Source organism: Heterocephalus glaber, unplaced genomic scaffold (assembly GCF_053883595.1).
Source record: "Heterocephalus glaber isolate CG9 unplaced genomic scaffold, H.glaber_assembly_v1.0 deba00001593, whole genome shotgun sequence".
Taxonomy (NCBI): Eukaryota; Metazoa; Chordata; class Mammalia; order Rodentia; family Bathyergidae; genus Heterocephalus; species Heterocephalus glaber.
The window spans coordinates 12,133,774-12,161,223 of NW_028258368.1; the positions used below are offsets into that span (position 1 = coordinate 12,133,774).

The 27,450-nt window shown below is 36.1% G+C and overlaps 1 pseudogene; it reads left to right on the forward strand.

The window, feature by feature from the left end:
- The first annotated feature begins 2,850 nt into the window (after nucleotides 1-2,850).
- Nucleotides 2,851-5,645, forward strand: LOC101726316 (small ribosomal subunit protein eS1 pseudogene; annotated as a pseudogene).
- The last annotated feature ends 21,805 nt before the right edge of the window (nucleotides 5,646-27,450 follow it).

The window sequence follows — 27,450 nt, forward strand, 5'->3', positions numbered from 1 at the left end:
TCATTTCACGGTGACAGGTCACTAAAACTTGCCAGGGATACATTGATACTAGCCTTGCATTTTGCTTTTCAATTTGTTTTAACCTTAATGAAACCTTGTGCTGGAAAGGTGGGCTGGCATAGCAATGAAGGATGAGTCATTACCACCCTGTGCAATCCAGACGGAGATGTCAGTGCCTCAACTGTAACTCCATTGCTTTTTTTTTTTTAAATCTGAGTGCCAGGTGGATTTTAAATTTCTTTAAAATCCTTTCACTAATCAAGGCTCCATTCCAGCCTTCTCTCTTCCTTCATACTGCAGCCTCTTCCCTTTCACTTCCTTTCTATTCAGTGAAAAAAATTAAAAAAAAAAAGAGAGAGAGAGCCCTTCAGAAAGTATTGGTAATGAATTTTTGTTTTCACTCCCTAGGAAATCATGAGAAATGCAATTGTATAGCAGTTGGAGGCATTTCAGCCTAAAGTGACATAGTTATGAGACAAATTATTAATCTTTATTTCTTAGGTGAAATTCAGGAATTAACATAGAGGAAACAAAAGTACATTGAGTTGAGTTGTAAGTGCTTACATATTTTAGATGTATGCTTATTGACACAGGTGTTCTTTTAAAGGATTTCTTTAATTTAAAAAACAGTTGCTATGGAAACTGTACCATATCTAAGACCGAAATGAAATAACTTCAGTTTGCATTGGATAGCTTCAACTTATATTTAGATAATTCAAATAAACTCCAACAAAAATAACCTGTGCTAAAAGTCACTCATATTCAGCTCTTGCATTTGTGTTTTCGTGGTACTTGTAAATTTGTGTGTTTGACTTAATGAAGAGCTTGTGTAGAATGTTAGGTGGACAGTCCTTTTTTCTTTTTAAGGAAGACAAGCAAAATGACAGACAAGCACAATGTGTAAGGATGTACATTTCCTCACACCTCCCAACTAGGATATTATAGAACTATAAACTTTAGCAATCTAGTAGGTAGAAATATTAACTATAGTTTAGGTTGTATATTTTATTTTAGTGAAGTTCAAGAGCTTCTCCTTATTATCAAGTATTTTCTTTCTTTTATGTACATTCCTGTCTTTATTTTATTTTCTAGTTTTTAAAAAATGTACATGTCTTATTAATGTTTAACGATATTCTTTCTGTGTTTTATATGGAAAAAATGTTTTCTTAAGGCTTTTGTCTTCTAACTTTGGTTTTCTGTACATACAATAGTACTAAAATTGATGAAGAATATTTATCAGTCTTTGCTAGGTTTTATAGTGTGGAGACCACCTTGTTCCCCTTCGAACTTCATGCATAAATATATACATATTCATTCTATATCTTCAGTTATATTCCTTTTTTCACTCATTAAATATAAATCCTATACTGCTAACATAACTTAAAATTTAAAATATGTTTTGATACCTTAAAGGAAAAGTCTTTGGTTTTCTATTTTCTACAAAAGTTTTAGCTTTTTTCTGTAAAAATTACTTTGTATAATAAAATATATAAACTATGTATATTTTATATATTATATACTTTATATATTTTTATATAAAATGTATGTAATAAAATGATATACAAGTTAGGATCATTTTGTCAGCTTCTATGAAAGATTTTATTGAAATATTGCCTGTGATTGCACTATTTTGGGGGAATAATGGTGAAATCTTATATTTTTGCCATCTTTAGTCTTTATACCATGTGCCTGATATTTCTGACAATGTGGGCCACCTTTATGTTCTCAGCAGCATTTCTCAATTTCTTCATAAATGTTTTATGTCTTGTGTGATTTCCTAGGTACTTTGTCCTGCTTTTAATATGTCTGATATTTTGTCACTATAGTTTTCTAATTACTCTTATTGATCCATAAGAAATTTATATTTTATTCTTATAGACAGTCATTTTTTTCACTTGACCTGGTTTTTCCATTGGTTCACTTGAAGTTTCTGCATAGAGTATAATTCTCTGGTACTCCTTGCCATCTTTCTCTTCTGCTCTAATCTTTATACTTAATTTTTCTTTCTTAATTGAATAGTTTTATTTTTGGAGGGTACTGGGGATCAAACTTGGGACCTTGTGCTTGTGAGGCAGGCGCTGGAACCACTGAGCTAAATCCCCAGCCCTTGAATAGGGTTTTAATGCAATAGTGAATAGTAGTAACTCTTCATTTAGGGAAAATTGTTAATACTGCATGTCTTTGGTCATTCCCAGAGCTACTCATCTAGTGATGAAAGATGTAGAAGAGAGCTTGAATGACCAGACAGTCTTACCTGGAACACATGAGAGATTGTAGGACTGTCACACACATGCATACATAGGACAAAATAAAACAGAGCCATACACTCATGCACACAGAAAAAAACTCATGTTTAAAAAATGGAAAAAACTCAGTATGGTGAGTAGGCCAGTAGATAGACCAAAATTAACTTCCTAATTGTAATGTAAATTAATGCAATGTCTTTATTGGGAGAGACTAGGTGGAAGAGTATACTACATTAGGAACTTCTTGTTATTTTAATTATTTCAAAATAAAACATTTTTTAAAAGGCAAGAGAGACTCAGTGGAGTCAAACCAGAGACTCTGAGATCAGCAGTCTCACAAAAAAGAAAGGGACCCTGCACAGTCAGGAAAGGAGAGTGAGTGTGTGCATAGTCTATGTGTCCTACTTCACCTTATCCTTTGAATTCCTGCCCCACTCAATGTGAAGGGGACATTTGCCAGGAACTAGCTTGTCAAGGTGCATAGCACCAAACAAACTGGGCCTGAGAAAAGATCCACAGGGGACCGTACTACTCCTCAAATACTGCACACAAGTTTCCCTACTACATCCTGCATTCTGTGGTGGGATATTCATAACCAGTCTAAATGCCGTAAAGGTTAAGGATCCCTTAATGGAAATGCTTAGGATAAATGTGTTTTGGATTCAGATTATTTCAGATTTTTGAATATTTACATACACACAATGGGAATATTCTAGACAAAGGGGCAATTCATATCCTGGATAATTGGAAAAGAAGATGCAAGATTTCATCATGCTCGTCGGAATGACAAGTAATTTAAAACTGAAGAATTATTTACTTCTAGAATTTTCCATTAAAAATTTTAGATTGCAATTTGATTGCTGGTAACTGAAACCATAAAGAGAGGAACTGTCAGGGGGTATTCTCCATTCCCATCTTGTAAATTCTATTTTTTTAAACTAATAAGCTGTGGATAAAAGTTCAGAGAAATTTTAAGGCTGAAACACCACTTCTGGCTTGCATAGGAGGAGATTTTTATTCATTTGTTTTGACCTTCAAAACTGTGGATATGTGACAGCAAGCACAAATGTTAAATCATGTCCCTCCTTTTGAAAAATCATTCAAACAATGAAACTGTCAGAGTCAATTCACACATTATAACAAAGTACCATAGATCGAGTGACTTACAAACAACAGGATATTTATTTTGGACAGAAATGGAAGCTGGAAAGTCTAAGGTCAATGTGCAGGCAGATTCTATGTCTGGAGAGGTCTGTCTACTGGTTCTTAGATGGTATCTCTCACTGTAAACCCAAATAGGGAAGGAGTGCGGATCTCTTCAGGATCTCTAATGCAATCATGAACTAATCACATCCCCAAAGCCCATCTCTAATACCATCTCAATGGGAATTAGGTTTCATCATATGAATTTCGGAGAGACATAAATATTTACTCTATAGTAAGCACGTGGGCTCTGTGTAGTGGAGCAGTTAAAATTCAATGAATTCTGAACATTTGGATAGTCACTCTGGTTTCTGACTTATATCATAGATGACACTCATATGATTGGTTAATCATATCATTCTTCCAATGAGACCAAAAGTTTTCTTTATTCTAGAGGACATATTTTCATGAAAATATCATTAAATTTTCTGACTCATCTGAAGGAAGAAAAGCTGTGGAAGAAATAAAGTATTCTTTTTTTAAAAAATTCTTTTATTGGTACATTTTAGGTATATAATATGTTTACATTTAACATTGGGTGCTTGTACCTGTACATGATGGATCTTGCTTCTTATTTTTTTCCCCATTACCTGTGCACCCTTCACCCCCTCCACCCTTCCCTATTTACATAGATTTCATTTTCATTTTTTTTCTTTTCTCATAATTTTTCCTTTCCCTTCTTTCCTTTCCCTTTCCCCTCCAACCACCCCTAACCTTTGGACCTTTTAATATTTCAAATTATCAATTATTCATTTTAATCATTTTAATCCTTATTTACACTTTCAGTTTCTCACACCAGAGAAACTATTCGTTATTTAGACATGTGTTTCCTATTTATTTCACTTAAGAGCATGGCCTCAGTATGCATCCATTTAGCTATAAATGTCTCTAGATTCTCATTCTTTATGGCTGAGAAGTACTCCATTTTATTAAAAAAACCCCACATCTTCTTTATCCCATTTCCAGTGAGAAATGAATATTCTGTTATGTGTTAGAATGATGCAAAAGTCCTCTTGACCTCTATGAATTACTACAATTGTGGATTATTTTTACTGCTGTAATCTGATTCCGTTGATGAGTTGCTTATGAATATAAATAAACATGAGGATAATGTAAGTTCATTTTGTGCAGTGGTGACATTATGTTGTTTTTAAAGAAATTCAGTATTTAAATCATCAAGTCCTGACAATGGACACATGATAATTGTATTGGTTGAACAGCAAGGTAAGTTTCTGCATGGCAGTTTATCTGTAATCCTGGATGTCATTTAAACATTGGTCTAATATATACAGACACTGTCGTATTTCTTGTCAGGTTTTTTTTCCTATATAGATTGTAAATGACTAAAAATGAAATAATCCAGCCCTTTTGGCTCTCTGAGCAGCACCAAGGTGGTGGGCAAGAACAAGCACCTTACGAAAGGTGCAAAAAGAGTGCCAAGAAGAAAGTCGTTGACCCATTTTCTAAAAAAGACTGGTATGATGTGAAGGCACCGGCTATGTTCAACATAAGAAGTATTGGAAAAATACTAGTTACCAGAAGTCAAGGAACCAAAATTGCATCTGATGGGCTCAAAGGTTGTGTGTTTGAAGTGAGCCTTGCTGATCTGCAGAACAATGAAGTTGCCTTTAGAAAATTCAAGCTAATTAAGGACGATGTTCAGGGCAAAAACTGCCTGACTAACTTCCATGGTATGGATCTCACCCATGACAAAATGTGCTCCATGGTCAAGAAATGTCAGACCGTGATCGAAGCTCATGTTGACGTCAAGACTACCGATGGTTATTTGCTTCGTTTGTTCCGTGTTGGTTTTACTAAAAAAAGGAAGAATCAGATACAGAAGACCTCTTATGCTCAGCACCAACAGGTCCACCAAATCCAGAAGAAGATGATGGAAATCATGACCCGAGAAGTGCAGACAAATGACTTGAAGGAAGTGGTAAATAAGTTGATTACAGACAGCATTAGGAAAGACATAGAAAAGGTTTGCCAGTCTATTTATCCTCTTCATGATGTCTTTGTCAGAAAAGTAAAAATGCTGAAGAAGCCCAAGTTTGAATTGGGAAAATTCATGGAGCTTCATGGTGAAGGTAGTAGCTCTGGAAAAGCTACTGGAGATGAGACTGGAGCTAACGTTGAGCATGCTGATGGATATGAACCACCAGTTCAAGAGTCTGTTTAAAATCCAGATTTTGAATAGTGATAAATAAAGTCCTATTTGTGAAAAGAAATAATCCATACTTATCCTGTTCCTACTAAGTGGAATCAAGTCAAACACAGCATAAATATTTGCATTAAATTCATTGGCAATGGCTGGATTTAGTTAAGAATGAACATCACCATTGTATACCTACATGTACCGATAAACTTAATGAATTAAAAATAAAAAGAATGAACATCACCAACTAGGTTGGCTGATATAGTCACAGCTGCTGTCAGTAGTTACTTGGCAAAATTTGGTATTTGCTCCTAACACAGGGTCATGTGTAGATTTGTTTGTGAGGAATGATAAGTGAGTTTTCAAATTTTTTTTAGAATTTCTTTTTTCCTCTATAACAATCAGTTACCTGCCCCACCCCCCCATAAAGCAAACTCTTAGGTGCAAGCTACATTTGTATTTCTGAAAGTACGTGCACAGACATTAAAAGCCTAATGTTATGTTTGGCATTTGTCCAGCCCTAATCACACTTTCTACATAGTTCTGAAATTTTAATTTGTATTTGTTTTCCATGTTCCTATTCTCTCAATTTTTCTAGGGCATGATAATATATCTCTACATGTACTTTCCATTTTCTCAAAGTGCTTTAAGCCTTTTGACTTTAAAAGCCCATGCTGCACCCATTTATTTATTCTCTGGTCATGAAGTGGGTGTGCTCATCCATCTCAGAATGTGTGATCATCAACAGAATTTGTTCTAAAGGTGAGCTGCTCACTTAAATGTGACTCATTTCTGATATTTGTGAAAACTGTTTTTAGCTTCATGCCATCTGATTCATATAGCCATATTGATTCTATGCCACTTCCCCACATTCCTCTCTCTCTAAATTATGCCCCCCCGTCTCCTCCCTCTATACCCCATCTTCTGGAAATTCCTACTCTTTACGCTGTGATGATAGGTCACTGAGGCAGTATCAGGACTGCTCAAAACATTTTACCTGTCACAAGCAGACATAGGCACTGTGTGAACACACCCATAGTGTCCCATTACAAACCAAGGCATTTCTTTGTTTCCTCTTTTCCTGTGGTATGACATCTGAGTGACCAATTCTGGTTGACCCTGTCCTATACATTTTGTATCCTATCCTTTTATATTTAGGCATATTATGCTTTGGCCACCCCAAATCTCTTGCTGTTTCCCATATTGACATTCCCGCCATGTTACACATATTCTTTCACTATTTCTCTTAATTTTCTGGCAGATAAGTGTCTTAAGTTTTTAGGGCTGGCTCTCCCAGATCCTTCTCTGAGAAGCCATGGACATTTTAATGGCTTTATTGTGGAGATCACTCTCTCCCAAAGAGTGGTATTCCCACGTTTATTGACATATATATTGTGTAGAATTACAATTTGCTAATGTGACCCAATATTCTTGTGCTTCTAGGGGGTAGGAATATTTTTCTTCCTACTGTTAAACACATTGGTTCCCAGGTAATGCCTCTTCAGCCAATTGGCTGAACATAGGATCACTGCTTCTGCTTCTGAACTGGGAAGTCTCTTCCTCCATTCTGTGTGCTACTGACACACCCTAGAGATTCTGTAATTGTCTATGACTGTTGAAAACAATGGAATCAGTGCATATTAGGAACTTGATAGTAGCCTATTAAAATTTGTTAGAGCCTCTCATAAATATGCACCTTCATTAAAGGAAGAAAATGTAATGTTGACAAAGCTGTCTTTTTCTAGCTTACATTTGAAATGAAATTTATGCATTTATAATCCTCTGAGTATTTTTATCCTCTGTAAGTTAAAAGCCCTGAATCTAAACATGACGATACTTTGCCAATGTGAATGTGTGATGCAAGCACATCCCACTTCTAGCTATGAGAGAACAGCTTGAAGCAGACCATCCAAACAAGGAGATCATACAGAAAGCTGCATAAAATAAAAGCACATAAAAACATCTGTTTGAAGGTACCTGACAGCTACAAACACATCTAGGACTTGTGAGGCCAAAATCCCTTAGAGGAAGGAACCACATTGCGGTGAGCCCAATATTTTATGTACCTTTTCCCTTTAACATGGTTGTCAACACATAGCTGCCTAAAAGGAGAAACAAAACAAGCCCAGGGGGAAGGAGGATCCAGGGAACAGGGAAACAGAAAGAGTGGAAGGTTTTTTGGGGGGTATTCTTGGCACTGAATTGTTGGCTTAGATTCAGCATCACTGACACTAAGCAAAATGTGGCATCATAGAGAATGAGAAGCTAGATAGAGTTGTCAACATTTTTATGTGCTGCAGAGATATAAAACTGGAGTTCAGGGACTGGCAGTGTGAAAGACAGTGGGAACCACTGACTCCTGTCTGTTGGCAGCTGTGAAGGTTTAGACTCTAGGAGGAAGTCCAGAGCTTACAAAGATGGAGCGGGACCAGAAAGATGGACCATAACCACAGAAAAGCTAGAGTGCATAAGATAGACCAGGAACAGTGATGGACTTTAACTCACAAGCAAATATGAGGGCTCATAAAGATAGAGCAGAACTAGAGGTAGACCAGATATCTCCCACAGAGACTCTCCCATTGAGAATCAGGTCAATTTATGATGGCACTGAGGTGTTTTTCTCCTGTACCTAATACTAGCAATAAGCTAAATGAAGTGCCTTATGAAAGAAGATATCATCAAAAAACTGTGTTTGTAATAGAAATGTTCAGCTTTCAATAAAAATAAATTTATAAGCCTTGCAAAAGATAGAACTCAGAGAAAATAAAAGAGAAAAAGTGGAACTGGCAATAAAAATATTAAATTTATCAGACAAGAACTTCAAAGAACTGTGGTTAACATTGTCAAGAAACAGACATAATAATGGGAATAATTTTGCCTGTAATCTACATCAGAATTTCAGATAGAATTTCTAAAAAATAGCTCATAATTGAAATTAAGAAAGGTAATAAATGCCTTTCACAGCAAATTATTCTCAGTTGAAAAAAGGATTATGGACCAGTAGAAAATATATTGTCCAAAACATAAACTAGAACAAATAACTGAAAAACTAAAGGATTTTAGAGATGTATGTGACATAGAGAAAAGTTTAAAATATTTGTAATTGAAGTCTTGCAAATGGTGGAGGAAATAGATGTGAAGCAATATTTGATGACTTAAAGGCTGAGAATTTTCTAAAACTAAGAAAAATATTAAGATATAGACCCAAAGAGTATTAAAAATAAATATTCACCTATACATATTATAGTAATTCTACTAACTTTAATAAAGAGAAAAATCTTAAAATCAGGCAAAGGAAAATACATATTATCATTAAGGAGGAGCAAATAAGACTAAAAACTGCCTTTTAGTAGAGCAGGTAAAGCCACAAGATGATAGAATGTCATTTATAAAATTCTAAAATAAAGTAACCATCAAACTAGAATTTAATAGTGAAAAGAGCTTTCAAAAAGTATAAACAACTACCAGCAGCACAAGGCTTCATACTCCATTCACCCCTTTAAGGATCTGTAATCTTAGGAGAGATCAGGGACTCCCAGGAGTAAAAACAAACAAAACAAAACAAAAACAGATGCAGGCTATGGAAGAGAGCTAGCACCTGGGACAAATGACACAGACAGGAAAAACTTCTCAGTGTTTCATTTCGTGCGGCTTTCCTCAACAACAGACTTCAGCTAAGTAACATGACTACATCAAAAGTCCCTTATCTGTCTGGGCAGTGAAGCTAAGGTAAGAGGAACTATAGGTTGAGGGTAAAGGTGAATTCAAAAGAGAAAAGAGCTGTGGAACAGGATCCCTTATATCTGCACATAATTCTATACAAGTTTTAAGACAATGCCTGAACCAAACACAAGTAGAACATACTCAATCCAGTCCAACAACTAGCCTGAAATTTAAACACTGTCCACTCAAGATAAGAAATGATTTAAAGTTTGATGTTAATTAAGACCATCAGACAACTATCTAATATATGATTCACAATGTGCAGGATCCAACCCAAAAGATTTCCACATATAAAGAACCAGGATAATATGATCCATTCACAAGGGAAAAAATCTACCTAATGTCAATCTTGATATGACTGAGATGTTAGAATTAATAGAAAAAGAATTTAAAGCCTGTTTTGGGCTGAATTTTATTGTAAGAAAATTCATATGTAGAAGCTCTAACCCCCAATGTGAGTGCATCTGCTTATGGGACCTTCAGAAAGTAATTAAAGATAAATGAGGTCATCCAGGTGTGGTCTAAATCCACCTTAGTAACTTAATAAGGCAGTGCTAGTTACTGTAAGTACCTATTTTAGCTATGTTCCACAAGTAAAAGGAAAACACACATAATACCAATGAAAATAGATGAAATTTCATCAAATGTGACAACTAGAAAATGAACACAGTAACAACAAGCCACAAAGCAGAATATAGACAGTAGAGAAGTGAACATAATGATAAATGAATAGAAACTGGCCAAACTGAAGACCAGAAAAATAATAGGATACAAAGAAAGTGAAAAGAATCCCAGGGACTCATCCAAAATTCTAAGATGGCAGAAAAAGGGGATCATGGGGCCCCAATGATCCCATAACTATCAAATTTGGCAGAGACATATATTGTCAGATGCAAGACACTCAGCAGGCCCCAAGCAGATAGAGGAACCAGCTTTATATGCATCATAATATAACTGCAGAAAAACAAAGTTAAAGAAAAAAATCTTAAATGTAGTGAGTGAAAATGAGTATATTACACCCAGGAGGGCAGTAATGTGAATGATTGCAGACTTCTAACCAGAAAATTTATACACCAGAAGACAGAAATATTTTAAATGTTTAGAGAAAAAACAAACAACCAGAAATTGTCATTCGGGTACTTCATACCCAATGTGAAGGAAGCAGAAATTTCACGAGGAGAAAGATGAATAAAATGAGTTGCAGGCAGATTTTTGTACAAGTAATATATAAAGAGCATCAGAAATGAGCTTGACCTGCTTCAGCACCCTACACACACACTATAAGCAGTTGTATGGATATTCCTTCTGCTTATCACAGGGCAATGTATGTAGTATCTACCTGTCATTTTTCTCAAGGGATACCTGGCATACCATAGCCACTGAATCGTTGGAAGTTTTGGCATTGCTACAAATACTTTGTCGGCCTTAGGGACTCTAGGATTTATTCTCAGGCACTAGTTCACATTCCACTCCAGTCCAGCAAATGTACACAGATGGTTTTGAATATCAAAGACAAGGTGCCAGGTTCACGATTGCCTTGTATCAAAATGCTGCTTTTACCTCCATATAAATACAAATACAGGTGCATTATGAAAAAGCTACCTCTGTCTGCACCCAGCAATTTGTCAGAACCTAGGCTTTAGACAAACGTTTGCAAACAACTCTGCAGATCCAAGCTCACCTGCTACGTGTTGTTGCAAACAAAGTCTTTCTGGAACCCAGCTCACCCATTGATGGAGGCATTGTCATTCCTATGGTGCAACAGTGAAGGTCAGTAGTTATGATGAGACTATATGGCTTAGAAAGCTGAATTCTTTCCTTTTCTAATGTAAGAATTTGGCTTCCAGAGAAAGGAATCTATATTTGGTTATTTTCTTTTACAGAACTATAAATAGATACATCTTCTCAATTTAGATCACTGAAGAAACACTGCAGTGGTACATCCATTATTGTAGAAAGCCTTGTCCTATATAAAATAGATCTACATATTAACTTTTAGAAGTTGACAATTATTGGCAATTTCATACTCCAGATTAAGAAGGAAGACATTAGACTTGCTCACAACTCCATAAGTTTTTATTGGATATCCCATTATGCACTTACACCAGGAAATGCAGCATAGCATCCTAAAGCAACCAAATCCTAAAGCAAAACATACGATTTTCTAGGAAAAATGAAAGAAGAAAGTTTTACCAACAGAAATGCACCCAAAGAAATAGTAAAAGTAGCTCTTCGGGATGAATGATAGCATAAATATTCAGAAAGTAATAAAAAACTAAGGAGAGGTTATATGTGGGGTACATCAAAATGAATATTATAATAAAAACTGATAATCTCATTGTGCTTAAAATATATTGAATTAAATGATGAAATTAATAGTACATAAAGTACTTAAGATTTCTAAAGTTGCATCTTTGAAAGTGAAAAAAAAATCTTTATTAGGCTTCACAGATTATGAATATTAGACGTAACCAATAAAATAAAGTAAAGAAAGAGTAGAATAATATTGTAAAAGTAAACATCTTATTGTCTAAAAGAAAGCAAGGAAGGAGAAAAAAGAAAAAACAAAAGTACATAGATTTTAATGAATTGTCCATAATTTTAGTTTAGATACAAACAAATTTAGTAATTAAAATGTAAAAACTATTGGATGGAATTAAATGCCACTAAAGAAATGTTGCGTGTTATGTTGAGATATTAAAGTCACATAAATAATAGAAGTAAAGAAAAGTAAATAAAACACTATCTCAAAGAAAAATTAGTATAGCTTAACAATATCCAGCAAAGAAAACTTTGAAACAAGAAGAATTAGTAGAACATGAAGGATATTTCATAATGTTATGCATCTCTCTACTGGGAAAGGTGATGCTTGTTTAAGTAGACCTAGCACTACAACTGTAAGATACAACTAGATAGAACTAAAAGGAAAGAAAAAAACCTGATGACCAAGTTGAGTTCATCTCAAGGGTGCTCTTCTTAGTATTCAATACAATTCAGAGATTTAAACAAAATCAGCATGGTTATAAAAAGTCTGAGCACTAACAATAAATTTGATCTACTGACATATAGAGAACATTGCATAGAACTGACCATATTCTGGAACATAAAACCTGTCTTTCATTCTAAGAGTGAAAATCTTTCAGAATTCATTGTCTGAATATAGTAAAATTAAACTAGAAATTGATTAGTGTGTTATAAATGTAAATGTTTATAAATGTTTAAAGGAGCACAATTCACAATAGCTAAATTATGGAAACAGTCTATATACCCATCACAGAGCAATGGGCAACACAACACAAAATAACTGAAATTCAAATATTTCCAAATAAATTTGATCATGCTATTTGGAACTACTGGCTAATTTGCATCAAGCTTCAGATAAATTTAACTAGGTCAGGCAGTTTTCTGTTTAATAGAAACGACAGAATAACATTCATTTATGTTTGTTGCTTGTTCTGTCACTTTAAAAGAACATCCAAACTCTTCCCAGAAAACCTTATAATGTAGTCATCTCCACTTTTCAGATGAATTCAACTTAGAGAGGTTCTTCTATCTAAGCCAAATCTTGAAACAGCAAGATGGAATTGGTCTCCTCTTTACCTGTGAGTTTTTACTATGACAATCAGAGGGAAGTTTGACCTGCTAAGCCCTTGAGGTAGACCCTGTCTTCAATACCTTGCAACACACTGTTTTCTTGACTAGCTTCAGCAAAGGAGGCAGAGCAGTGCACAGTGGTTCTCTGTGGTTATCTCCCTTGGCTCTGCTGCATGTATTCCACAGGCAGCAATTACTTTCCCTGGCCTGTATTTCTACTTGAAGCCAGCCTGTCTTTAGATGTGAATGCGACATTTCTTGAAGTCAGTGTGATATATTAAGGAACTTTGTTCCCTGCTGAAGGCGACCATCTGTTACCAAGTGCTGACACATTTGTTCTGATAGCATCACTGGGAAGAAACTGAACAGAACTGCAGTGGGGTGGTGAGGACAGAGAGCAGCAAACAGCACAGAAGCCCCATGAGAACACAGAGGAAGTTTCTGCAGGAATAGCAGAAAGCCAGAATACTCCCAGGCATACACTGGGTGGGGGGTCGGAGACATCATCTAAAATACAGAATGCAAGCAGCTTCCTTCTTCTCTTGCCTGGGGAAAGTGAGAGATGGGGGCCATCTTGGGGAAGCATGGACTAGGACTGGCAAATTCAGACCTCTCTTTCAGAATGAATAATTTTGATGTAAAAAGACAGCATCAAATTGTACAACTCGATACTTCTCACCTTCTACCAGGTAGACTTGGCTGAGAACTACCTAGTTCTCTCATCAGGAAAGTACTCAGGTTGATAAAGTCAAGGGCATGGTGGGGTAGCCTGTGAGCAGTTATGCACCAGAGATACTGGGGGCAAGCACTTAATCAGGTACCGAATGAGACTGTGGTATCCAGAGCAACACATCCCCAAAATGCTCATTAGACTCCCTGGACTCTGTGAATGCATAATATTACATGACAACAGGGAATGAAGAATGCATATGAAAGCAAGTTTACCGGCTAACCTTGAGAAGGGGAGATGATCCTGGCATTCTTGGATCAGTCCAGTGATATCATAAAGGTCATATCAAGTGATGAAAAGAGGCAGAAGAGGAAAGATCATTGACACAGCTTGAGAATCACTCCATCTGCTATTGCTGGTGGCTTTGCCCATGCAAGAGTGCAGGAGTCATGCAGTGTTGACACATCTTCAAGCTGAAAATACAAGAGTACATATTTACTCGTCCTTTCAGAAAGGCACACAGACCTATGGAGACCTTAATTTCAGCTGAGGAGATGCACTGTGACTTCCAGAACTGTATGATAGGAATTTTGTGTTTCATAAGCCATGGTGTTTGTGATCAGCAATGATAGGAATCTAAAACAGAATTGAAAACCCTGTGATGCTGTTCTAGTTTTTGTGCGTGATGGCAGATAGAACATGTATATAAACTGAGCAGTGGTGACTTGGTGATGATAGAGAAGGATGCTTTATGCCTGAATGTGTTTGCATCATGTTGAACTCTATCCTAATTTGAACTCTCCCAATTTAGATACAATAGGGACTATCTTCCTCCTCTTCTGGGGGAATAATTCCAGAGTTCTGGTGAGAAAAGAATTATGAACAATGTCCTGGTAGATCAATTTTGCCTATGGTATGAAGAATTCTGTGTCAGGAACTGCATTTCACATTTGTCAAAGTAGAATGATTTTGAGAAGGGATAATGCAAAGAACAATGCTTTAAGGAGGCTAGGAGATTAATTGAAGTCATTGAGTCCATCGAATGTCCTTTGCTTTATCCATTCACTTACCAAAAATATTCCAGCAGCCATGCTCAGTGTGGAGATGTTGCAAAGAAGGCCAAACTTAGTTTGTGTTCTCAAGAAGTTAATCATCTATAGAAAGAGATAATTCTGTGAATAAGTAAAATACAGAATGCCAAATGGCCCCTCACTGGTATGAAAAGTACACAAGCTAACAGGATGGTGTTAAGAGTATAAATTGGAAAGAATGACCAATGATGTTTCATAGCATAATCATATTGCCTACATGCCCACACTACATCCATGGACACTCACTCTGTTTTTGCAAAAAGAAAAAAGAAAGAAAGAAAAGAAAGAAAAGAAAGAAAGAAAGAAAGAAAAGAAAAAAAAGGTACATGATTCAGTTTTATTATTTATTGTTTATGACCCTAAGGAAGGCACCTATATGTTTTCCTACTTGAATTCCAAACAATTTACTATGGGGTGAATGTTCACATCTTCCCTACTTCATGTATTAAAACCTGAGTCTCAGTATTATGATACTAAAATGTAAAACTCCTTTGGGAGATAAATGGGTCATGACAGTTGAGTCCATAGAAGAAGGGTTAGTGCCCTTAGAAGAAGGGCCTGAAGGAGTTTGTTTGCCCTTTCCACCACACAAGGACATGGCCAGAAGAAATTAGCCACAAGATATGGTGCTCACTAAGCACAGTAACTGCTGGTGCTCTGGTTTTGGTCTTGTTGCCTCCAGAAACAAATAAATATTTGCTGTTTGTAAGTCACATGCTTCACGGCACTGTGTTGTGGCAGCCTGAACTAACACAACCATTCCAGGTTGCCCACTTGCTGGCTGAATGTATGAATAAAGTTGTGAGCCAATGACTGGGTGAATAAATAAGAAGGTGAAAGAGTGAATGTGGTGACATTTGATACAATGTTTCTTGAAGTAAAGGTGAATAATGAGTGGGCTGCTGCAAAATACATACCAAATAAAGCAAACAATTTTATTCTGTTTGGATACTAATTCCAAAGAAATCCTTACCTCCTTATTAATCTTGTACATAAATGCCACCAGGGACTGTACATGAAACTTGGAAACACTAGACTCATACTGGTATCTAAAGGGTGACTGTGTAAACTCTTTTCCCCTTACATTGTCGTGGTATCTTAGTGACATAGTCCCGTGGACTCCAACACCAAAGCTTTTGGAAAGAGACTATGGAAAAAGGAACTTAGACCATCCCTCCACTTGGTATGCCCAATTACATTTTCCCTTGTTCTCTTCCTTGGTCACTTACTTTTCTTATTTTCTTTCCATTCTTTCGTTTGTTCAGGTTAGCTCTGGCTAAAATCAAATTGCTCCACTACCCAGAATCAAATAAGGAACTTTAAATATGTGCCTGCTTCTACAAGTTCACTAGCACTAAAACAATTAGAACCAGACTGATCATAACCCTTTCCTAATTACTCTCAGAAATCACATATATCTGTGGTATTTTGTATACTTCACTTGTTTGTTGTCCCATCTTTTTAGTGTACCATTAGTCATGCCCTCTCACTTTTCTTCTTGAAAGGAAATTAGAGAAGACAGTCTCTCATGATACTGGATGGAAGTGGGAGTTTATTGACCAATTCCTGTATCAGGGCTCATCAGAGAAAAAAATCTGGAGTCAGATGTATCTTAAGAAAAAAGTTATGAGCAAGTCCTGTGAACAGTTTTTCCATGAATAAGTGAGAGTTGAAAGATGTTTCATTTAATTATTCTTGTAACAAAGTTATTTAATTTGCGCTATTGATAGTAACATACTATGGGCATTAATGAGCCTTTATGATGTTAGCTAATTACAAGAGGTGTATTAGATGGTTTAACAAGGTATTTTGAAATTTAAATTAATAATTCCCACTTATGTGTGGTTATTGAAATATAATTTTATGCATATTGTATAAAAACTGAATTTCTTCAGTTTGGGTATTTTAGTACGAATTTGAAATTAATGCTAGACTTGAATATTGAAACAACATACTGCAATTATCTCTTGAACTTTCTCATTTATATTAGCCAGTAGTTTACAGATTTGCAGAATCATCATTTCTAGAGTTATAAAAATGCAATTTTTTGCCTCACTAGTTATGTTAATATAAACACTAGAGTACATTTAAGGATACGTTGGCTCTGTCCAGTGATAGCGCAATAGAATTTTCTAGAAATAAAATTAAAACTTATTATACAGTCCAAGTATTTGTATCATATTTTATGTGTACCTTTTGAGCAATGGGTAGATGTTGTGGCATAGATTTGGAATTATCATTACTTACTTAAATCATTATATTTATTATTGTAATTGATTACATATATTTTTATAAAATAACAGGATTTTTATACGCTGACCTTTTAAAAGACAATGCCAAGGTTTCATGGAGAAGGTCACTTTATTAGCTCCACTTTCCATGTGAAAATGCAGAACCTGATGGTAAGCTGGCTACTGTAGAGAAGAGAATCCACCATGGTTTAGATTCTCAGTGATATGCATTTGTGACCTGTGCAACAAAATCCCCCATTGGGAGAAGGAAAAATCACTTGCAACCCAGAAAAGTTGAATATAGCATCTAAATAAATATTCAGGAGAAATATCAAAATATCGTTGATGAAACACTATCAATATTCCATGAAATTCATGAAATTTACTATGTAAATTAAAAAAAATCCATATTTACATTTTTGAAGAATAATATAAAATTATAGGGCCAGGCATTTAGCTCAGTGGCACTGTGCCTGCCTTGCAAGTGCAAGGTCCTAAGTTAGATCCCCAGTACCACAAAAAATATATATATATATATATAAATTTTCTGTTAAGATTTCAAATACTAAATCAATCTAACCCATGGAAATCTCAAATCTATTATGCTTATTTTTTCCATGTTACAGTTCTTTCTCTCCCATAGTGTGAGGAATTGAAGTCAATGCCATATTTCTTCAGTGCTAAAGTTCTCTGGTACTGAGATTTTAAAAGAGCTAAAAACAATTATGTTCTCCTCTTATTTTTTTCTTTCCTTTAAGAGAATAAAATATGATCCAGGAAATGGAAAACATATTTTAAGGAAACCCCACCATCCAACATTCTTGAGAAACTAGGTTTAGTAAGATTATTAAGGTACAGTTTTAAAAGATAAGTGGTCTTTCCCCCCCCCCACTTTTTTTTTTTTTTTACTTTAAGACTTCAATCTATTTTGACCTTTAGCTTCTTAGAAAGTTTTATCAGAGTCGCTTATACATGGATCCTAATAGCAAATGGCACAGAAGATGAAAGATGAGGAGGTCCTGCAAAAAGGAAGCTTGACTTCTCAACATGGCATGTCTACAGGATGATTGACAGCATGACATTTGAACAATTGTGAGCATCAGCAGATAAAGGAAGTCACCTTGGGAAGCATGAGTTGAAAAGAAGGCAGGTGATATATAGAACCACAGCTTAAGAGAGTGCTGTAGCATCAAGCATGCCTGGGTGTGCTGGACATCACTGTGAGAGGGATGATTTCTCCAGTGTAAGAAAGGTAACCATCCATCCAAGAGTCAGCACCCCAGCATGTGGCATATCTTGGAGCTGAAGTGACCACTGTGCTCCAAACAGCATGCGTCTGTTCTGTTGCAATGTCTGCTATGCACGGTGCCAGAATTGACATTTGGAAAGTGTACAGTGTAGGACAGGTTCTTTGAGATGGCAGCTTCTGGGTGGTTGTTAATACTGTAGACACTTAATGTCATTGCCCCAGACTTGATAAAAGTAACTTATTTACTGTAGAATTAAAATTGCTTTTCTAGTATCTTAGCTCCTACTGATCTGTATTAGAAGAGTTAAAATAAGGAAAAGGAATGCAGATGAAGGGAAGCAAATGCTAAAGTAACTAAGCTGTATATATTTCACTTCTGCGAATGGACTTCAGACAAAAGTGAACAGTAGTAACATGGAAATACTGACAAAATAAATTTTGCTTTTTACACAATAGTACAGAAAACTTACAATTTCAGTGGGTGCAAGGAATCAAATAATGGACCTCCTTAACACATCTTTACAACCATCAATAACCCTGGAAATACATCATAATGCAACCACAATTCCCTGGAGTTCAGAACTATGAGGAAAGAAAATTATCTTGAGCATGATAATATATACCTTAGCATTTCACACTGCTTGGAAATTCCACAAAAATCAGATTCATCCTTTTATGTATCATTTTGAAGCATGTGGTGTATGGAAGGACTGAGCTGGGAATTGATAGAGATAGAAAATGTCTAATTCCTGTCATGGAAGCTAGTGAGGCAGCATCTGCAGGCATTTCTAAATCCTGAGGAGACAGTCAAACACCTTGTGATAAGTACTGTGAGGTGCTTTATAAACAATGTGCTCGAGACCCAGAGAATGTGTGTAGGTGTTTGGGAGAAGAGTGATGTAAGGAATCTATCTGCAGGAGAAGTTGTAAGAGTCAAATCTTGAATAATCCAAAAGAATTGGCCATTACAAGAAGTTGAGAAGAAATTGTTAAAGTGAATTCCTGGAAGAGAGACTAGCTTATTAGAAACTATGTAAACATGAGTTGTGTGATGTGTTTAAATACTTCTTTTCAAACATTTTGGTATCAGAATTGTCTTACTCATAATTAAAAGTTACTGAGAACACCAACAAGTTTGGTTTTAAGGGTTCATTTATTAATATTAACCACATTACAAGTTAGAACAAAACTTATAAATATACGTTACTATATTTTAAAATAATTTTCTGTTAATATAAACAACAGTTTATGAAAAATTACAATATTTTTAAAAAAGAAAATGTGGTTAAAGCAGTGGCATTGTTTTCTCACTCAAATCTATTAACATCTGGCACTCGGAAGACAGATTTCCACTCATTCTACATTCAGCCCTTTAAATATATAGTTTTGTTGAAATATATAAGGAAAATTTGGTCTCATATAGACATGTAGCTGAAAAGGGGATGGGTATTTTAGTAGCTCTTTAGATATTTATGATTTTTTTATATTACACATAAAGGCAACAAATTACAGCTTCACAAAATTTAATTGTACCATTGTTCTATCTTAAATTTTAGATGGATCCTTTGGTCAGGAATAATTGTAGCCATTTGGAAAATACTGGTTTATTAAAGAATGGAGATCTTTAAAATATTGGTACATTTTATTATATAATATTATAGAGAATAACATTTCTTGAATATCAGTACAGGTTTTATCAGAAAACTCTGAAATATTGAGAAATAGCTAATCTCATGTGACTGATGCTCGTTTTTCAACATTCTAAATTTTGCCTGAAAACTAAAGTTTACATTTCAAACACTTCCATAAATGCTTTCTCTTGCGACACCGTAAGAAATGCCCATGCCTACTTCCCAAATTGTTTAGTATTATTGAAAAGATAGATGGTCAAGATTTAATACTTTCTTTGCCTCCTTACCTGGGATAGTCATTGTAATTTTTTCCCCTGGAGAACCTACTGAGTTCATTTTGGAGTCACAGCCTCAATTTTTGCTTCTAAAAGACCAGCAGATTTGCTTCAGGGGGCAAATGACAACATAGAAAAAAGTCAGGAAGGTATTAGTATTACAAAACGCCTCAACTCATGGCCTGCAGAATTTCTATGAATAGCCCCCATGAATCCATGCTTCTATCCTTAGGGTCTGTGAAAAGGATGAGATTCACTTTCATAATCTTGTTATGCTTATCTTAAGAAACAGCAATTATCTGAGTGGCTCTAATCTAATCACAAGTACCTTCAAAATGGAACTTTCTCTTATTGTAAATGGAGGAGAGCAGACCTCAAAAGTTTGGAAATATGAGAGGGACAGGACAGACTGGTGCTGGTGATGATGATGGAGGGCCTAAGAGCCAAGGAGTGTAGGCAGTAACTAGAAGGCGCTAGAACTGAATTGAAACTGAGTGAAACTGTGGAGCAACAGTGGGCAAGGGAAAGGAACTTCATTCCTATCACCACATAAACCTGAATTCTGCCAACAGGATCAAGCCTGTAAAAGGTTTCCTCTAACAACCTTCACGAAAGAAAATCCACCCACCAGCACCTTCATTGTGACCTGCTAAGGCCCCGAGGAGAGAATACTGTCACACCTGTCTCGACTCCTGGCCCACAGAAAGTGAGAGGGACATATGTGCTGTTTTAAGTCAATTAAGTCTGTGGTGCTGTGATTTATTCCACATGAATAGAAAAGGTAGAGATAGAAATGAATGCATCCTAAAAGGGGCTTTGGGATTCTCCAGGACCCAGAGCTGATGTTTTAAGAATTGCTGGTTGAAGTATCTGCTATGGTTTGGAAAGGTTCATGCGTTGAAGATTTGGTCTGAGATTAATAACTGTTGAGAGGTGGTAGGTGGAGATCAGTGGAGATTAGTGTGAGGAATTTAGATCATTGTCCATATTTCATTGAAGTGGATATATGGGAACTTAGCCTTTCCTCTATTTCTCTTTCTGCTTCCTGACCATCACCAGAGTTACAGACCTCCTCCCCAACATGCACCCTCAGTAATATACCCTGTGCCATTAGAGGCCCAACCAGAGCCTCAGGGCCACGTGATCAAGTACTAAAACTGGTGAAACCATAAGCCAAATTAAATATGTCTTCTTTTAAGTTGTTTACCTCACATATTTTGTCACAGCAATAGAAAGCTGAATAACAGAATCACTTAGAAGAGACAAAGTGGGTGGAACTCATTTGGAATGTATTCTACTGGTACATCTAATATTTCCATGTGTTGTGTTTTGACACCACAAACACATTTCATGTACTGAATTCAGGATTTTCTTGACTAACTGAAGGAAATTTTAGCATTTTGAGAACACAAACTGGTCATGTACAGCCATATTAGTGCTGTTAGTTGTGTTTTATGTGATACATATTGTATAGAGACCTAAGTTAGGTAAAACTATTATAGGCAGTCAGATAGGGCTCGGCCTTTGAAAGAGTCAGTGCAAAAGATGAAAACGTATTACAACTATAGCCAGAGGCACATTTGTTGGAGGGAAGCTCTCGAGATAAAGGTGACCAGGCCTACATACTTCCTCAAGGGATAAGTGGTAACACCTGGCCCAATAAAGTCTGGATAGACACCAGTCACCCTGGTGAGTGACCAAGGCCTCTGGATCCATTCTTTCCTAAAAAGATCTTTACTCTTTTCATTTACACTTGCTACATGACTTGCTTCTCCACTGGATCAATATCATTTAAGTGACTGTACTTGTAATCCTGTTATTAGTTGATCATAATTTTATCCCATGTTGTTCCCACCTTGTGATTTTGCTCTATAAAACCTGCCCTGTGAAGTGAGATCTCTGGCAACCCATTCAGGTCCCTTTCTGCCTCTCAGGAGCTAAAAGCTCTCCTTCTCAGTAAATATTCCTATTGTTAAACTCTGTTGTGCCTTAGAATTCATTCTTTGATTTTGAGGAATGTAAAGTTGGTGTATTTGGCATCTAGCAGGTTGGGAGTTATATTATTTCCCGTATATCATTTGGAGGTCCTATATCACACACACCCTAAAATACGTAATCCTTTAAATTAGGTGTCAACATTTAAATATTAACATAAAATCCAGTATCAAAATATTATGAGTGTTTTCATTATAGAGCAGTGATAAATGTTTGAAGTGGAAGATATGTTTAACCAAATTACAGAATGCATGCATGTATTGAAACCACTTGGTACCCAATTATTAGGAACAGTTTTTGTGTTTTTATGTATAAGTTAAAAAATAAATTTCAAAATTAAAAAAGAAATATAAAAATCCAGGCTTACTGCCATGTCTGGGGCAGGGGTGTATACCACACATCGCCATGCCACTGCTCTGTTGGAACATGCAACTACAGGGATCCTCCCTGAATTGTAAACTCAGCAAGAGTAATGAATTAATGAGGTAGAGTTTAAAATAAAATAAGACCATTTATTTGGAAAAGAGTGAAAAAAAGAGAAAAAACAGATAGCTGCTCTTCAAGAGTAGGGAGCATCAGAAAGTGAATAACTGTGGATTTTTGTCCTCAGTTCCTTTTTATTTAGGACTAGTGATTTCTCCATCACCTATGTGGGCACATAGAATTGGCACCAGAGAGATAGACTCTCTGGCTGCTTTTGATCCTAACCTGAGCACCTCTGTCTACATTCTTTCTGGCCATTTGATTTCTTTCTGCCCTTTTGTGACAGATAAGTATATGTGGGGGAGCTTCGTAGAAGGGCAGCTTAGAAATAGGAATTAAGCAAAGGGGGCATATGTGTATCTGATGCAGTGGTATTATTGTAGATAGATGAGCTAGGCAGAAATGTTATTGGCAGGCAGATAGGGCTAGGTCCTCAAGAGGGTTAGGACAAAGGAGAAACACACCACAGCTGCACCAGAGATACATCAGCTGAAAACCAGGCCTCAAGATAAAGACAAAATGACCAGACCTACATACTTCCTCAAAGAACAAACACTGGGCCTAATGAAGTCTAGATAGACATCAACCACCCTGGTGGGTGACCAGATACCTATGGATCCACCACTTCCTAGAAGAATCTTTATTCTTTCTATCCACACATTTTATGTGATTTGTTTTCCAATTGGACCACCATTACCTAAGTGACTTATCGAATGTTCATGGCTGTGGATCACATTGTACCCACATGGATTTCACTCTATAAAACTCCTCTGTAAAGTGGTGTCTGGGCTACCCACTCAGGGCCCCTCCTGCCTCTGAGGAGCTTTCCTATCAATAAATATTTCCTACTCTTAATCACTGTTTTTCCTAGGACTTATTCTTCAATTTCCAGAGAACATGAACTTGGTGCATCATATAGTTACCAGGTTGGGAAATATATTTCATATTTCATCATCCAGTATTATTTCCTGTCATAATTATGTCCTGTAATCACAGTATAGGGATGCTAAAGTGAGAATATGCATGTAAGTATTTATATATTGGTGTGTGTGTGTATTTGTGTGTATGTGTTTTATATATTAGGAAGAGTCCTTAAAAGGTATAATAGACAATGTGAAATAAGAAGAAAAGCTGCAAAGGGGAAGGGGAAGTGGGAGGGGTAGGGGAAAAGAAAGAAGGGAATGGAATTAATATGAGAAAATGAAAAAATGGAAACAAAGTCTTTGTAAATAGAGAGGGGTGGAGGGGTTGAAGTGAGGGCAGGGGAATGGGGAAAAAATAAGAACCAAGATGGATTATGTAAAGGTGCAAATTTCCAACGATAAATGTCATTATATTGTATACCTTAAATGTACCAATATAATTAATAAAAAAAATAAAATTTTAGAAAAAGAAGTGTCCTTAGGTGGCTGCTCATTATCTCCCTTGTATTTTATTAGAGGTGAGTAGCACGGCTAGTTACTTTGATCTTTTAAATTCTTGGCTTCCTTCTTGCTTTATTAACTCTTTCTGATAAATTCTTATGATAATTGTGTTACCTGGCATGTCTCTTGATCTAGTTTCTCTCTCCTTTGTCTTTCTAATTGCTCTAACTGTAGAGTCTACCTGTAGAGACAGAAGTTGCTTTTAATAAGAGTCTTCATTAATTTTTAATAAAGCCTATCTTTTCCCAGCTTAGAAGCCAGCTTTCTCTACATTATGACATCTTTAAAAATTAACAGTGCTTAAGCTTTTTACTTACAATAGATAAAAAGTCACAAATCACAATTTTTCAGTTCAATGATTATCCTAAGTGAACACACCCGTGAACTACAATCAAGTTTCTTGTAGTTTTTTCTGTTTATTTTTTATTTGTACATGTTTGTAATACATAATGATTACATTATGGGGTGGTCCATGTACATAACACATCTCAATTCTTTATTTATCTCTTCCCTCCCCTACACCCTCCATCTCTTCATGCTCTTCCCATTTGAAAAGGACCTATCTCCCTACTTCCAGTTTATCTAATGCAATGTCCAATATTGTAGCCATCCTTAAAAGTTGTCCTTTGGAAATATTCCTTATATATTTGAGTCCATGGTTACCATTACACCCATCACATTGAAGAAAATGTATTCCATTTTCTAACAAGTGTTAGTCTTCTTTTTTCATACCACCCTGAGGGGCAAGATTTTCTGTTACTTGTGAGAAATTTGGGGACAGATATAATACTTTGGAAGTGACACATTTTTCTAATAATTTTTATCTTTCCATAAATAGTTTTAGTTCCATATTTATAATGTCTAGTTCTAGTAAAAAAAGAAAAGATTTCAAACTAATTGGAAATCAAATCTATTGGTTTTGGATTTCTCATAGGCAGAAATGTTGAAGGTGTTGAGAAGGTTTTATATCCTGCTTTTCCCATCCTATGTGAGGCTCTGATTCTGACTCTTCTAACTTAGGAATAAGGAAATGAGAAGCAAAGGAGTCAAAGAACAGGAAACTAAATTTATCTTGAGATTTGGTCATTTGGTCATTATCTAAAGGAGCCTTTATGTATGGTTGACACAGGATCAATTGACTCTATTAACTCATTTCTGAATTTTCCAGGAACATTCCCATGACTAGGAAGCTCTACCTTCAGCATTCTTCACCTACCTAGTTGGTGTCTCTGGCTATTTTCTTACCTTTTGTGGCCCACACATCCTTTGAGGTCATCTCTCCTTTCCAAGCATTTTACCTGAGATCTTGTTATAAGAAGTAATACCAGAGATGAAATGTGAACTATTATATCTCCCAACCCATTATCTGTATGATAAGCTGAGTTCTTGTTCTCTAAAAATTAAATAATGAATTCTAGGAACAAAGGAGTCTAAGAGTAGTAAGACATGTATTGATAGGAAAGCTCCTGAGAGGCAACAGGGGACTTGAGTGGGTAGCCCAGGGACCCCACTTTACAGAAGAGTTTTACAGGGTGAAACTCATGTGGGTACAATGTGAGCCACACCATGAACATCCAATAAGGTTACATGCATAGTCACTTAGGTAATGGTGGTCCAATTGGGAAACAAGTCATGCAACAAGCGTGGATGGAAAAAACAAAGATTCTTCTAGGAAGTGGTGGGTCCAGATGGCTCTGGTTACACACCAGGGTGGTTGATATCTATCTAGACTTCATTAGGCTCAGTGTTTGTTCTTTGAGGAAGTATGCAGGTCTGGTCATCTTGTCCTTATCTCGAAGCCTGGTTTTCAGCTGATGTATCTCTGGTGCAGCTGTGGTGTGTTTCTCCTTGTCCTAACCCTCTTGAGGACCTAGCACTATCTAGCTACCTATAATATTTCTATCTAGCTCATCTGTCTATAATAATCTGAGTTCTTGCCAGCTTGTCTTAGTTCTGGTGAACATATTTGCTGCCCCATTATACTCTCACACAAGTAGGAGTCAAACTCCATGGACACTTACAGAGTTCTCCAGATCTTTCTTTGCAACCTCTAGAGTAAATATGTACAGGTTGTGATCCTTGCTGTCTTTTAGTTACTTTTCCTCTCATTGTTGAGATAAAATACCCGACACCCAAAGACAAAGGGTAAAGAGTTTATTTAGTTCACAATTTGTAGAGGTTTCAGTCCATAATCGACTGGCTCCAAGGCAGAGTGGCACATGGGAGAGGGGCGCTGAAGAGGAGAAAACAGTTCATGGAGCCCACATAATAGCAAAAGCAAGAAGGGAACCTTAACAATATCTTTTTGCCCTTTTATCTTATCCAGACTACTGGCATTAGGGCAGTACCAAACCAATTAGTGTACTGGTTTAGTAATCACACCCCCTTAATTCCAGTATCACATACTCTAGATTCAGCCATCTCTGGAAAAGCCACCTGTGACAGCATGAGGCTTTGGGTAACATCTAGACCCAAACCATTACACTTGCTAAGGAAGTTAACCGGGGGTCAGAGGGGTCGTTTCCTTGACCAAAATGCTCTAATTAGTCACTCCTATACTTACACATCCTCAATATGATGAGATGCTAAGAATTTATTATACTAACTTTTGGAATTCTTTTGCAAGTTCAGCTTGGTCAATATCATACCTCTTTTTGGAAGGAGGAAATAGGAAGAATTTGTTATGCAGCTGATTTTTATTGGAGCTGAGTAAAAATATCATCATATTACATTTTATTAAGAAGACTATGGGAAACTTTTTACAATCTAGTTGTCAAAGTAAATTTACTATCTACCCTCTTCATCTTAGTTTTACCCATAGATTTTAAATGCATACCTTCTATATCATTAGCAATTTCATTAGCTGTTAGAAGAGAAAGACATGATCTGATATAAAGTGCACATTGTAGGTCAACAGATCCTTGCTTTCAGGATGGCGTGATACATGAATCACTACTGCCCAGTTTCCATGCTACTCAGCTACACTATGCAGTCAGCATCTTTTAGAACATGCTCACAATTATGTACCATGACTGATTGGAAGACTTCATATAAATCTGGATATTTTAAGTAATTTTTCAAAAGTTAATTTAAAAAATTACAAGAAACATACCAAAAGATTCAATAAAGGAAGACATTTTTAAATTTGAGAGGGTTTTTTGGCATGAGCTGCTGGCTGTAGTGTCTGTAATCGAAAAGCTACATTTACAGATCATTAGGAAAATTATCAGTGTGAATAAAACACAAATTACAAACTGGAAAGAATATTTATAGCATTATAGGAAAATGATTAATGCTTTTATTATTCAAAAATCCTCAAGAAATTAGTGAAGAAAAGACAATGATTCCATGAAAAGTTGCAAAAGATATATACAAGTCATTGATAAATTACTATGATAAAATCTTACCTGTTAATAATCTAAGAAATGGAGGGGCGGGGATTTAGTTCTGTGGTTTCACTGCCTGCTGCACAAGCTC